We start from the raw sequence: 12,672 nt of genomic DNA, 5'->3' as shown, positions 1-12,672 counted from the left end.
CCCTTCTGTATGACTCAGTGCATCAACCCTTAAGACAACTTGTTCTGGCTTTCCTTTGACCTCAGTTTCCCTGTCTCCCCAAAGTCTAATTAAAAGGAGATCCTCACTGAGTTTCCTCAGGCATCAGTCGTATGTAGCTTTACCAGCCAGCTTCCAGTTTATGGCTGGAGCAGGGCATGCTGTCCTTCTCAGGGTCAACTTACAAGGGTTGGTGGGGTCAGTCTCCACTGTCCATGAGGGTGTCTCTTCTGGGACTGCAGGCCTCAACCGACTGTGGTGGACCCAGGCAGGTATGCCTTCTACTTTGGCAGCAGTGAGAGTGGTCAGGATCATGGTGTGTGGACCCATCTACGTGGGAGTCAGTCATTGGGTGGTGTACTTCTTTACCCAGACTGAGTCCCCGGGCTGGAAGGGATGTACCAGATCTCCTGGCAGTGCTGGAATCACCTTTTGGGTAGTCTTTTGGACAGCCTGCTGAGTAATCTGTAGACCCTGCAAAGTATTTAAGGAAGGAGTGATTACTTAACTCAGCTTTCATTTCTTCTCTGAGTTTTGGTAGTAAGGGAGAGGGTCTCCTAAACTTTATTTCAAAAGGAGTGAATCCTTCCCTGTAGGGGGTGTACCTCGCCCTAAGGAGGGCTAAGGGGAGTAAGTTGGGCCACTTTTCACCAGTTTCAAAAACAAATTTGGTTAAAATTTCCTTTAAGATTTGATTCATGCATTCTACCTGTCCTGAACTTTGGGGCCTGTAGACACAGTGTAATTTCCAATTAATATTGAATACCTTTCCTACTAGCTGTGAGATCTTGGATACAAATGTTGGCCCATCATTAAACCCAATATTAATGGGCAAGCTAAATCTGGAAAGAATTTCATATAGCAATTTCTTAACAGCGTTACTGTGGTCTCATTTCTAGTAGGAAAAGCTTCTATCTATTCTAGAAAGGTGTCAATTACTTTAGTAAAATCTTTTTCTAAATGTTCACCTGGGAAAGTTCCTCTCTCCCTGTTTCTCTTTATAATTTCTTTACTTTGCTTAGTATTTATTTGGGCACAGACTAAACACTCGAACATTATACCTTCTGCAATAGATTCTAAGTTTGGCTTTTCTAATTATTTCTTCTTATTCTTAGTCATCCCTTTCCTGCTGGTAAAATCTTTTTCTAATTGGTTGCTAAAAAACCTTTGGCAACAAAAGTTCTAGTAAAGTTACTAAAATTTCCTAAAAACCCCACTGGTTTTAGGGCTACCTCATTGGCAGTATCATCAGCTGCTTGGTTTTTCTTGAGATTTTAGGGAGTCCCCCTCTTTTGGTGCTCTGGATAGTGGACAGTGGCCACTATTTCCAGGGAGCAGGCTCCTGCATTGTTGGGGTGAGGGTTTGAGCCTCACCTTTGTTAGTTCTTAAGCCTTCTCCTGATGGCCCCTCTTCGACTGTGCCTGTCTTAGGTTGTTCCTGCCTTCAGGATTCTTACCCATCTGGATGGAGGAAAGCCATCTTAGGGGTTAAACAGAGTTATGTGAGTGAGGAAGGAGCAATGTCCCTTCTGAAACATTTAGTTTTTGGGGGTTTTTTTTTGGTGTTTTGTTTTTTTTTTAGCAGCTGATGTTTCTACTTTTTTAAAAATTTATAATACATTTCCTTTCTAATTTCTAGAGCTTAATGCTATGTAAAGGCTAAGTTGACTGCTTTAGTATCTTCTGGTGCCTCTAGGTCTAGAGTTGCATAGACTCTGTAAGTTTTCCATAGTCTAAGAAAGCTGCGGGGTCTTCTGAGGATCCTGAATAACTTCTGCCACCTTAGACAACTTTATGGTTCTTTTTCTTAGTATCATCCCTGATCCTGGCTAACAGAAACTGGTGGAAAGTGTCCAAAATTTCCTCACTTGCTTGGGTGTTAGGGTTTCTCTTAGGCCAGCCAACCAGAAACATTTTCTTTTCTTTTCTTTTTTTTTTACAGAGACACAGAGAGAATCAGAGAGAGGGATAGACAGACAGGAACAAAGAGATGAGAAGCATCAATCATTAGTTTTTCGTTGCGCATTGCAATGCCTTAGTTGTTCATTGATTGCTTTCTCATATGTGCCTTGACTGCGGGCCTTCAGCAGACCGAGTAACCCCTTGCTCGAGCCACAACCTTGGGTCCAAGCTGGTGAGCTTTGCTCAAACCAGATGAGCCCGCGCTCAAGCTGGCGACCTCAGGGTCTCGAACCTGGGTCCTCGGCATCCCAGTCCAATGCTCTATCCACTGTGCCACCGCCTGCTCAGGCTTTTTTTTTTTTTCAGAAACATTTTCTCAAGGTGGTCTCGGTTGTCCTAAGGGGGGCAGCATATGTACAGTACAGATTCTAACAGTCCTGTTTGGGCTTGAGGCTTCCCCGAGAAAGGGGATTCTGAGCTTTCTAATTCTATAAGTCACTTGGGAAAAAAGGATTTAAACTATTTCCTATTACATCTATGCCTCAAATTCTAAAGATCTAGTTAAAAGCACCAACTAAAATGACCAATATTTCATAAAATAAATCTTATACTGTCACAGTAAAGCCCAAGCTCTATGTCGATTAGGAGTCCCTGATTCGACTTCCCCGTGCAGTGGGACACTCCTGCTTGTCAGCAGGGCTGGCAGCCCCTTCGAGACTACTCTTGAGGCGGCTATGAGGATGCTACTGATAAGTGCCACCGGAGGAAAGACACGACCGACGCACAAATTAGTTGCAATAATCACACAGGCAATTTATTACTCACAAGTCCTTTTGGCATGCCTGGGTACAGCTTAAGGGGGCCCATCAGCGTACTCCTCTTGGTTGGCTTTGGTCAGAGCTCAGAGCAACGTGGAGACAGTCCATGTTCAGATTGGAGTCTGGGCAACTATTGCAGCAGGGGGCCCCTCAGCTTTAGTACCTTTTCTGGCCAATGCCTTCTAACAGGTGTCAATCTACAAGATTATCACCTCAAACCACCTTTTTGGGAGTTCCTTGAAGGGAATCCCCTCTATGTTAATCTACTGAAATGTTTACATCATACCACTTTTTAAGATGTTCTTTTTTTTTTTTTTTTTTTTTACAGAGACAGAGAGAGAGTCAGAGTGAGGGATAGACAGGGACAGACAGGAACGGAGAGATGAGAAGCATCAATCATTAGTTTTTCATTGCGCATTGCGACACCTTAATTGTTCATTGATTGCTTTCTCATATGTGCCTTGACCATGGGCCTTCAGCAGACCGAGTAACCCCTTGCTGGAACCAGTGACCTTGGGTCCAAGTTGGTGAGCTTTGCTCAAACCAGATGAGCCTGCGCTCAAGCTGGCGACCTCGGGGTCTCGAACCTGGGTCTTCCGCATCCCAGTCCGATGCTCCATCCACTGCGCCACCGCCTGGTCAGGCTAAGATGTTCTTATTTACATTAATTTACAAAGTTATGATGCCAAGCCACTTCCTATCTTTGTATAACTTCACACACACACTAACTGTGCCCTGCTCAAAAGTCAGAGTCTGTTTATCACATTACAGAGTTATGACACCAAGCCACTTCTTATCTATGTATAACGTCACACACATACTAACTGGGCCCTTCTTGAAAGTCAGAGTCTGTTTATCAAATCTGCACCCACTAAATTAATTCCTGTCCAACTGGCATAACTTTATTTAATTTTAATAATTATTTTTAATATTATTTAATTACTTTTATATATCTTTCATATTTTTGTTTTTTATATTTCTATTACTGTTAATTACTATAACATTATATTACTACAACATTCCACCCCATGATCCCAGCAAACTATATGCTTGCAGGGATCATTACAAAACTAATTTTTATTCCTTTTTAAACATATATTGCAAATGGGATTACGCACCTTCAATCCAAATACAATCACAACAAACAGGCATATAAGTATTATTATTTCTTTTTTTAATTTATTTTATTTTTTTATTTTATTTATTTATTTTTTACAGAGACAGAGAGTGAATCAGCGAGAGGGATAGACAGGGACGGAGAGAGATGAGAAGCATCAATCATTAGTTTTTCATTGCGCGTTGCAACACCTTAGTTGTTCATTGATTGCTTTCTCATATGTGCCTTGACCACGGGCCTTAAGCAGAACGAGTAACCCCTTGCTGGAGCCAGCGACCTTGGGTTCAAGCTGGTGAGCTTTGCTCAAACCAGATGAGCCCGCGCTCAAGCTGGCGACCTCGGGGTCTCGAACCTGAGTCCTCTGCATCCCAGTCCGACGCTCTATCCACTGCGCCACCGACTGGTCAGGCAAGTATTATGATTTCTTTAATTCCAGTTTATATTGATGTAAAGGTATGAATACCTTGTTCAATATAATATACTGGATTTAATAATTCCATGTTGGTTTACAACTCATTGTTAAAAATATAGATCCTATAGTCTAAAAATTTACATGGTTTTTCCGTTGATTGTCACGTTCAAGGTGTTGGTGATTAGTTCGCAGGTGTCCAATGAGTCATCGGCGATGTTATCCATTGTCCAATTCCCTGAGTTCGCAGTGTGGTCCCAGTAGGTCAGGTTGCTGTTGCAGTGTACGAAGGCGAAGTTTCCTAAATTATAAAATGCTTCCCTTGGGATGGTTTCCACCACAGGTAGGTCAAAAAAGTTTATGTCTAGCTGCTGTGTGGTTAGTACATTAGGAAATTTAAAGGTAGTCACAATAGCAGTAGCAGTAACAGCATTGTTATTATTGTTAGCATTATTAGCATTACATCCTAATATTACATTGACAACCAGGATGAACAAACTAATGATCATATTGGATGATTTCATTCTGGTTTGGCCAGTTTCTAGGTTGTCTCCTAAGCACTCTATACAGGTGTTCTACTATTTCACTTTCCTACTGTTTTCTCCAAAATGTCCTATGGTCTAAAATGCAGAGAGTATTATTATTAATTTGAGAACAGCAGAATATCTGTGTTCCATTGCTCAGGCAATTTCTATTGACACACCAGGTTATATGTAGAATTATAATTGTATAAGGTACGATTATAAGGAGTACCAGGATCCAGATTAACAATTTTACTAAATTAAACATTCTCAGTCATTTGATGTAAGGTTATCTACTTTGATCTGTTGTATTTGTCCCTGTTTATTTACTGTCCACACGGTGTTGTATCCTGCGTTGCAGATTATTTCCTGTTCGGAGAGAGATGCATCCTTAGGGGATTTTACTATTATTTTATAGGGTGGATTTTTCTTAATTTTAGGTATGCTTCCCATTTTAATTTCTTCTTGTTCTAAATGGGGTTTAATCAGTTCTACCAGGGGAGAACTTTCATTTACTCTTGGTCTACTATTTAGGGCAAAGCATGCTTCGTTAAGAAGTGCTTGTAAATTGTTAAATTTTCTATTAATAGTGTATGACATTTGGCTTTTAATAGTCCATTATGTCTCTCTATTATTCCTGATGCTGTTGGGTTATATGGCATATGAAAATTCCAATCTATATTATTTATAGCAGCAAAAGATTGTACGTGGCTGACTGTAAAATGGGTTCCTTGATCTGAATCTATGATTTTAGGAGTTCCAAAGAATGTTTTCCAAATATTTAATGTCTTAATTGTAATGGCTGCTGATGGGTGTTTTGCTGCCAAGACAAACATTATTCCTGTATGTACATCAACCATCGTACATGCATACTTTTGTTGGAAAGGCCATGACAAGGGTCCAATAAAATCAATTTGGGCTTGAAAATTTGGTATTTGGGGTCTATCTAACCCTGGTGGCTCTGTTGTCTGGAATGTATATACATTTTTACAGGCTATACATCTATTAATGCCTCTCTTTATGTCTTCTATTTTTGCCTTAAAATTTCTGGTTCTAAACCATTCTATCATTGCTGATTGTCCTGGATATCCTAATTGGATATGAATTTCCTTTATAAACTCTGATGAGAAATCTAAGTATTCCTCTTGTATTTTATATTTATCCTCTTCCATTTTTAACTTGATTGTAGGTATTGGGGGTATTTTATATTCTCCTGTATCTTCATCGTTTTGTAACCTTAACTGTATCCCATATGTTTTTGTTGTATCCCTAATATTAATTTCTTCACCTACCTTAATTCTTCTTGCTAGCTTATCTGCTATTTGATTTCCTAGTGTGGTTGGAGAATTATCTATGGCAGAAGCTGATATATGGATAGAGCTTTATGTGTGATGTCAATTCATCTAGTTTTTCCCACTGTTCTCTAGACTAGAGGTCCCTTCCATTAATTTGCCAATTATTTCGTTTTCATTTTCCTGACCTTTCTGTTATTCCCTTATATACTGCCATTGAATCAGTAAAAACACACACTTTGGGTAGGCCCTTCTCCATAGCATATTCCACTGCCAGAAGGACTCCTATTAGCTCTGCATGTTGAGCCGAGTCAGTCTTACCTTCCCTCGTGAGCACTGTATTGTCGCTGGATTGAAAGCTGCTGCTCTCCATTTGGTCGAGTCACCGGCTACGGAGGCTGATCTGTCTGTAAACCAGGCATTTTTCAGTGAGGGTCTATATCAGTGGTAGTCAACCTGGTCCCTTCCGCCCACTAGTGGGCATTCCAGCTTTCATGGTGGGCGGTAGCGGAGCAACCAAAGTATAAATAAAAAGATTTAACTACAGTAAGTTGTTTTATAAAGATTTATTCTGCCAAACTTAGCAAAAATTCGACATAAAGTACTTGGTAAGTAATTATTATTATTATATGCTTTAACTTGCTGTAACTCTGCTTTATAAATTTTATAAAGTAAAGTTACTTCCCTACTTTATAAATCACCATTACTGTGGAACTGGTGGGTGGTTAGAAAATTTTACTACTAACAGAGATACAAAAGTGGGTGGTAGATATAAAAATGTTAACTACCTTTGGTCTATATTTAGGCCCTACCACCTCTAGATTCTCGGGCACCCTTCGGTTCTCAATAATCTGTCTTGGGTTCTATCTCCAGTTTGGAGACCTCCTCTGTGAGAAGGGCTGGTTCGCCAGTGCCCGTTATTTCTCTGGAATTTATGTACCATTTCCATGCCAGTACTTTCTTCTCCTCAATTTGGGTACCTGCTAATTCCTCGGCCGACATTTTAAGCCATGCTTTGAGGGGTAGTAAGGATCTGACTATTATTGGGTTCTGTCCTGTTAGTGGCTCTGGATGGAGGAGAGCTGCATATAGTACCCATATATGTTTCTCATAGGGTAAATATTCATTGTGGCAGTATCTTTGGGACCAGAAACCTACTGGTATCACTTGGTCCTTTTTATATAGCCCCAACATCCATGAGTTGCAGTGAATATTATGTCTAATGTGATTGTGTCTCCTGGTTTTGGTGCCACTAATTTTTTTTTTTTTACAGAGACAGAGAGAGGGATAGATAGGGGCAAACAGACAGGAACGGAGAGAGATGAGAAGCATCAATCATCAGTTTTTCGTTGCGACACCTTAGTTATTCATTGATTGCTTTCTCATATGTGCCTTGACTGTGGGCCTTCAGCAGACCGAGTGACCCCTTGCTCGAGCCATGACCTTGGGTCCAAGCTGGTGAACTTTGCTCAAACCAGTTGAGCTCGCTCTCAAGCTGGTGAGGTCGGGGTCTCGAACCTGGTTCCTTCCGCATCCCAGTTCGATGCTCTATCCACTGAGCCACCGCCGCTAGTTTTTGATGGTGCTCTAAATATTCTTTTAATTGTTCTAAGGCTTCTTGTTGCTCTTTCCTCCATGTAAAATCTATTGCTTTCCTAGTTACTTTATATATTGGCTCTGCTAATACTGATAAGTATGGGATGTGATTTCTCCAGTATGCAAATAATCCCATTAACTGTTGGGCTTCCTTTTTATTACTGGGTGCCTTAGCGCTAAGTATTTCGTTTACTACTTTTCTGGTATTTTCCTACCACCTGAGCTCCATTGAATTCCTAAAAATTTTACTTCTGTCTCTGGGGGTTGTATTTTTTCTGGGTTTATTGTCCATCCTACTCCTTTCAATTGTTCTACTAGTTTGTTTAAGTCTTTCTGGAGGTTTTCTTTGTTTTCACCATATATTATTATATCATCAATGTATGTAATAATTTTGGATTAGTAATCCTTTGGATTTATGCTAGATGCTAATAAATTATGTGCAATTGCTGGTGAATTTTTGTATTCCTGTGGCAGCCTTTTACATCAATACTGCTTTCCTTGCCGTGTGAAAGTTGTAATTGGTCTGGAATCCTCATGAATGGGTATTGCAAAGAACACATCTGAGAGATCAATTGCTGCCATAAATTTCGGATTGTCCTTTTATAAAATGTTAATTACTTCTTGCGCATCAGGTAAGGTTCCATCTGTACTAGGAGAATTTTTGTTGATATTTCTATAGTCTATGGTAATTCTATAGGTTCCATTTGGCTTTTTTACTGGCCACACTGGGCCATTATATATATACATATATATATGTATATATATATATACACACACATATATGATCTTCCTACCTCAATTATGTCTTCATCTATTAATTTATTTATGACCTCTGTCACCTCTTGATGTCCACCTTTTAATGGATGTTGTGGGGTAAAAGAGGCTTTTAAAGGTTCTGGTTAAAAATATGGGTTTTATTTGCAACTGTGTTAAATTTGTTTGAAATTTATGTAATCTTGGTGTATATATTTTTAATTCTAATAAATATGGTAATATATCCATTCCTATAATATTTTGAAAATTTGGGTTTACATAAAAGGTTACTTCCTTTGTTAATCCTTTATAATATATAATTCCATCTCTTGCTGCTGCTATTAATGAATTTCCTATTATTCCTTCAACTCCAATTAATCTTTTTGAATATATATTCCCCTTAATAATTAGACTTGGGAACTTGTATCTATGAGCAATTGTGTTTGAAATTCTGTACCACTATCTGGAAATTTTGCTTCAAGGGTAATATGAGGTCTGTTATCTCTTGGTTTATGTATAATTGTTGTGCATAATTTCTTTGCCATTGCTTGTATTTGCCCCCTTGTTGTTCCTTGGGGGGCCATTCTAGTTTTTTTACTGTTTTTGTTGGAATGGGTTATTTATATTTTCATTTTGATCAGAGAAAGAATTATTCTTATTGTTTTTCCAATTTTGGTTTTGATTTCCCTGATGTTCCCTAAATTTGAAAGGGTTATTTTGATTTTGTTGATTAAATGGATTATTTTTTTTCCAATAAGGGGCTTGGTTTTTTAAATAGTTAGGGCTTCCCTGTTTAATAGGGCCCCTGTATGATGATTTTTTTTTTATTCATTTTAGAGAGGAGAGGGAAAGACAGAGAGAGAGAGAGAGAGAGAGAGAGAGAGAAAGAGAGAGAGAGAGGAGAGACAGAGAGAGAGAAGGGGGGAGGAGCTGGAAGTATCAACTCCCTTATGTGCCTTGACTAGGCAAGCCCAGGGTTTCGAACCGGCGACCTCAGCATTTCCAGGTTGACGCTTTATCCACTGCGCCACCACAGCTCAGGCCCTGTATGATGATTTAAAGTTATTATTTTTATTATTTATTCTCTTATATTGGAACCTATTTGTGGTTCTTCTCCCTAGGTTTGGCATGGTTGTGAAATATGTAAATTGATTTTTTCCATTTAAGTCCTCATGTAATTGTATCCTTTCTCTAATGTCCTCTGCTGTGGATACCCCTTGTTTGTTTGTTTGTTTGTTTTTTGTTTTAGAGAGGAGAGAGAGAGTGAGAGAGAGAGAGAGAGAGAGAGAGAGAGAGAGAGAGACAGGGGGGAGGAGCAGGAAGCATCAACTCCCACATGTGCCTTGACCAGACAAGTGCATGGTTTCGAACTGGCGACCTCAGCGTTCCAGGTCGATACTTTATCCACTGCGCCACCACAGGTCAGGCTGTGGATGCCCCTTGTAACAAGTTTTGTAAAGGTATTTTATTTTATAATTTTTGAGGGCTCCATGTATGAATGCTTTGATAATCCCTGATGTATTTTTATTTTCCCATGGGTTTTCTAAGTCATCCTCATATATACTTAGTAAATGTACTAGCTTTCTTAACTGTATCTTTAAATCTCCTATTTCTGTCCATCTAGCTGTTATTGCTCTGATGTTAGGTCTGTTGTATGGTATGATGTTTTCCATGCTTCCCTAATCCAGTTCCATAATGATGCTATTCTGTCCTTACTTTTGTCTATTAGTAATTTAAGTTGGTGTTCAATTTTTGGGTTTTCAATTGCATCTATAACTGCTTTTAATTCATCTGTAGATAGGAGGGTTGTATGTCCTCCCTGTTCATAAATTTTCATTAGCCAGTGCACATCTGTATTATTTCCTTGAATTAATATTTTTCTTAAATCTGCTAGCTCTGTTCGAGTGTATGGATTAAATTCAATAGTTTCCTCATTATTAGCATCTTCTTGTTTAATATATAGTTTTCTTTCTTATTACTACTGGGTCTGCTTTGGCTCTTGCTAATACTTTCCCTGCTAATTCCTTGCCTTTGTCTCTAAGTGCATTTATTTTTTCGATGATTTGGAGAATTCCTGTAATTTCCTTTCCTTCTGCCCTCTCTATAATAGGGTTTAAGTTGTTGGGGTTTTTAAGGTCGCATGAGATATTTTCTGCAACTGAAACCTTAAACCTTTTCCTTAGGGAGTCCTTTGTCATCCTCCAAGGGCTTTCTTTCTTTTTTTTTTTTTTTAAGACTTTATTTATTTATTCATTTTAGAGAGAGAAAGAGAGAAGGGAGGAGCAGAAATCTGTTTCTCTCGAGCTTTTTAGACATTATCTGTTAGAGTGTATAAAATTACAGAATAAATAATGTATGTTTTCTTAGAATGTAAAAGGGATTGACCCTGGCCAGTTGGCTCAGTGGTAGAGCGTCAGCCCCTAATACTATTCTTACCCCGTATCTTCTAAATGGGTAAAACTTCTTTGGGTCAGTAGGTGGATATCTGAAACTAGTTTGTACTCTATACTTCTTCCAGCACTCTCTTAGGTTTTTAGTTAGTTTTCAGCTTTAAGCAATATAATATTTCTATAAATTTTGCTAGTTTTATTTATTTATTTTGTATTTTTCTGAAGTTGGAAATGGGGAGGCAGTCAGACAGACTCCCACATGCACCCAACCGGGATCCACCTGGCATGCCCACTAGGGGGCGATGCTCTGCCCATCTGGGGCGTTGCTCTGTTCAACCAGATCCATTCTAGCCCCTGAGGCAGAGGCCATAGAGCCATTCTCAGCACCTGGGCCAACTTTGCTCCAATGGAGCCTTGGCTGCGGGAGGGGAAGAGAGAGACAGAGAGGAAGGAGAGAGGGAGGGGTGGAGAAGCAGATGGGCGCTTCTCCTGTGTGCCCTGGCCAGGAATCGAACCTGGGACTCCTGCACGCCAGGCCGCTGCTCTACCACTGAGCCAACTGGCCAGGGTTGAATTTTGCTAGTTTTATAATTTGTGGGCTTGTTTACGAATTTCCCTTCACTTTTGTCCTCTGGTTTTAAGCTAGAAATTTCCAATTGAAATCGCCTCTTTAAGACTAAGTGCCTCACACAAGAGGAGAGATAGGAGCTAACAGAAAAAGCAATTTCCTTTGGGGAAAAGTTGGACAGAGAACCCTGAAACTAGAGATTTTGGATTCAAGAAAAGAGATCTAGCAAGTCCAAGAAAGGTGGCTTGGACCAGAAAATGTCATGAGAAATTACTCTGATGAACAGAGAGAAGCTTCAGAACAGACAGAAAGCTAGAGTTCAGCAAAACAAAACATTGGCCTGACGTACCTCTGGAGGTCAGAATTTGAATTCCCAATTTCTCTGCTGAATCATGAGATTTTTAGGGATCAGGGGTGTCTGCTGAGAAGCTTTTTGAGACCCACAGGAAAACTGGAGCCCTGGAACGTCTCAGGGTCACCTCTCCTAGAGATCCAATGGGGTCAGCAAGTCTCCAGAGAGGCAACCAAGTCCGGGTGTTTCAACCTGGTGCCTAAAATTTAAAATACTCTAGTGAAGCACAAGACGAACATGATGACTGACGTGTTTCTGGATGATTAAACACGAACAAAATGACAAACATACAAAAGATGACTCTGGAACACAAAACAACTAAAAACTAAACCAGGGATCACCAGCTACCATAGTGGTCTGGGATCGAGTCTTGGAAGTAATGCTGCATCCAGCCTTCCAAAGACTCCCATTGGGTTGCCCCAGAAACCGAAACAAATCTTAGTGGTAACTACAGATTCAAATGGCTCCAAGAGTCGAATTGCAGAACTTTGAGATGGAAACCTTCTGCTACTTTGTCTCCTGGGGCTGAGGAATGTCTTCTCAGAGACATCCCCCTAGGAGTGGGGTAGCGGGGGTCCTGCTGGGCTCTGACCCAAATGCCAGGAAGGCCTGGCTTATCTCGCTGGGGCCTCCAAATGTTTTGGACTGAACACGAGTAATTATTGATTGGAGCCCAAATTGATTATAAATTTAAAGAGCCTTTATTAGCCACCAGTAACTGCTAGCTGAGAATCCACACAGGGAAACAGCTAACAGCCTGAAACCTAAGGGGAGAGCAGTATTTAAGGGAATAAACCACAAAATCATAGCTATTGCAACCTGTTTGCACAACATTCTTGACATTTTGGCAGAAAGCATTCTTTGTTTTAAAGCTGATTACAGTTCTCCCTGTAATTTCTGCAAGGCTAAAGCATAAAATCACATCCTGCTTCTGTA

Source organism: Saccopteryx leptura, chromosome 1 (assembly GCF_036850995.1).
Source record: "Saccopteryx leptura isolate mSacLep1 chromosome 1, mSacLep1_pri_phased_curated, whole genome shotgun sequence".
NCBI classification, from domain to species: Eukaryota; Metazoa; Chordata; class Mammalia; order Chiroptera; family Emballonuridae; genus Saccopteryx; species Saccopteryx leptura.
This window is presented reverse-complemented; position numbering follows the sequence as displayed.